Raw genomic sequence first — 3305 nt, 5'->3', positions numbered from 1 at the left:
GTGCGACCCACCAGATTTGACTTTCTTGTTCTCCATTAAAAAATAAACTTCTTTTCTCAGTGATTATAGAGAAAAGAACATATTTTTCACTCATCTTTACATTCAGGTCAACAAGGGGTACGTGCTGCTGCTCAGAGTGACTTGGGGACCGAGGCTGTTTTTGGTCCTGAACTCTTAGAATTACTTCATCTGGAGCACATTTCAGGTTGCACACTGGTTCTTCTATGCTTTATTGGAGGTGAATCATGGGCCATAACTAGTCTTCTGACCCTCATAACTGTAAGGGAGCTTAGAAACATGGGGATGGGATGGAACATTTATTTCCGTGGTTTCAACACACTTATCATTGCCTTAGCCCGTGACAGGAGATGTCGGCTATCCTAAATCAAGTCAGAAGTAAATATCTCAGCTCCTAAATTGGTGGAAAGGGAATTCTCCAAGATAGATAAAGCTGGACATTAGTCACATTGGTAAGGACAGTTCTTCATCAGTAATAAACTGTTGTAGTAGGAAAAATAGTAAAGAAAACAACTTCAATTTGTACAAAAGTGACTGGATATTTAAAAGAGAGTAGGAGAAATGAGAGAGCAGCCAGGGAATCAGTGCCATCTGGGCTGTGGATAACTGCAAAAGCAGGAAGCGGGTTGGCTCATGTAAAAGGCATCTGAAATTCTAACCTCTGCTGTATCACCATTTTTTTCTTATCTTTTTGGTAAATCCTTTACTCTGTCTGTTGTCAGGTGATCTTCAAGACATACTCCCTCCACCAGCCTGTGAGATAAATAATGAGGAGGAATAGGAGGAAGAACTGAATGTGGGAATGAAGTGATGGGAGAAAGTCCACAAACCAAAATCGAGAAGAAAGAAACAGTAAATGAGTAATAGTTCACTTTCAATGTGTTCTGATCACAGCCTGCAGGTCCTGGAGCCCCAATGCTTCATTCATACTGCATGGGAGTAGACAAGTCAGAGATGGAGAAAGCGTTTAGTTCTTAAGAGGAGAGGCATTAAGAGTTAGGGGTGTAGGTGATGAAAGAAAGAGTTCTGAGAAAGAGAGAATGGAGAGCTCCTGACAAGGGTGAATCCAGCACTTCCGTAATGCATCTGAATAACCCTAGTGCCTTGCACTCTCTGGCACCTGAGGCTCTTCTCGCTTTCACCTTATTGTCAACATTTACTAATGGTGACCCCACTCCCCAAATTCTATTTGAATAATGCATGCTGGTGCATTTGGGCTGAGATTTTTATTTTAGGCCTGTGGCCAAGGAGCAGAAGGAAACTGCAGCACAGGATACAAGAGAGTCTCTCTGTCTGTCTGTCTGTCTGTCTGTCTCACTCTCTCTCTCTCTCTCTCTCTCTCTCACACACACACACACACACACACACACATGCATGCACACATGCAAGCACAGTAGGAAATAAGACCTTTCTTTTTACAGGCAGATTTGTGTGATGACCACATTACAAGGAAGTGCCAACTTGGTGAACACATTTCAAGGCAAAAACAGGGACTAAGAATAATTTGTGGTTTTCAGATATTTTTGAAATTCAGCCCATGGTAAGAAATACATTTCATATTACAGCAGTACAGCCTTGAACAATCGAAGCACATTATCACACATGAAGAATTTAAATTTACAGAGTGTGATACTGTCTGATATATTATTTTACATTACATTTCAATTAAAAATGTATTTATCAGAAGTAAACAACATGTTCCACAATCACGAATGGGTCAAATAAATCAAAAGGGACATTAGAAAATATACTAATATAACTGAAAATGAAAATACAATGTACAAAATTTGGAAAATAATTAAAGCGAAGCTTAGAGGAAAGTCTATAGATGTAAATATTTATATTAAAAAGGAATGATCTCAAGTCAGTAATCTAAACTTAAATGTGAAGACACTGAAAGAGGAAGAGCAAGTGACATGTAAAGTAAGCAGAAGGAAGAAATGAATCAAGGTTATAGGAGATATCAATGAAGATCAATGAGAAAAGAAAAAAAGAATAGAACACCAAAATTAAGATCATGAGAGATTAAAGAAGCTGAAAGATTAAAGAAACTGACAACTCCTTAGCTAGACCAGAGAGAGATAGAGATACAGAAGACACAAATAACTAAATTTAGAAATTAAAGAGGAGACATTACTACCATCCTCACACATAAAACTATTAACAAAAGTATAATATGAAGAATGGCATGTTAATATAGTAGATAATGTGCATGAAATGGACAAATTCCTAGAAACAAACTGCAAAATCCGAGTAAAAAATATAAATAATCATAATACACCTAGTACAGGTGAAGTGATTGTATTAACAATGAAAAACCACTACATACCAAGAAAAGATCATGTCCATAAACTTTAATGAGAAATACTATCAAGTATTTGGAGATTTACCATCAACTGTTCCCAAATTTTCCCCAAGACAGATGTTGTCGAGCTGCTTTTCCACTCATTGCCTGCATCAGTATTACCATGATACCGAGATTCTACAAAGACATTACAAGCAAAGAAAAATTCAGAAGAATGTGTCTTATGACTATTGTTGCAAAATTGGGTAAAACCAGAAAAGTAAATAGAATCAAGCAACATATAGAAATAATTATACCCTGCGTCAATATTTCATATATCCCAGGACTATATGTTTGGTTAACAGAAAAAATTACATATTATGATACACTATATCAATAAAATAATAAACAAAACCACAAGACATTTCAATAGATGGACAAATTTGACAAAGCCCAATATGAAGAAAACATTCAACAAAGTAGGAATAGAAGGGAACATCCTCAAACTGATGAAGAGCATATGAAAACCCCCTGCTCAGACTGTTTTTAATGGTGAAAGTTCACAGGCTTATTTTCTAAGATTAGGAGCAAGATAAACGATCCACTCTCACCACATCTTTTCATCATTTTACTAGACAGAAAGACTGGTGACAAGTAAATAAAAGGAATCTAGATTGGAAAGAACATATGATTTTGTGTATTTTCAGTTGACATGTTTTGTATGTAGAAAACTATAAGGAATTAATGAAAAACAGAGTTCTGAAAAGTAACAAAACACAAGATCAATATACAAAAATCACTGTGTACACAAAAATAAATAATAGAAATATAAAATTGAAGAAACAATTGTAGTTACAATAGAATCAAAATAAAATTCTTAGAAATAAGTTTAACAATAGAAGTGTATACTTGAAGAGATAAAGCTAAAATATATGGCTAGTGTGGAAACACTTAGGTATCATCCCTGGGCCTCCTCTCCTTGGAGGAGAGAACTTTACCTTCA

This window comes from Galeopterus variegatus, unplaced genomic scaffold, assembly GCF_000696425.1.
Source record: "Galeopterus variegatus unplaced genomic scaffold, G_variegatus-3.0.2 Scaffold1788, whole genome shotgun sequence".
Classification (NCBI taxonomy): Eukaryota; Metazoa; Chordata; class Mammalia; order Dermoptera; family Cynocephalidae; genus Galeopterus; species Galeopterus variegatus.
The sequence above is the reverse complement of the archived record's forward strand: the minus strand, read 5'-3'. Positions refer to the sequence as shown.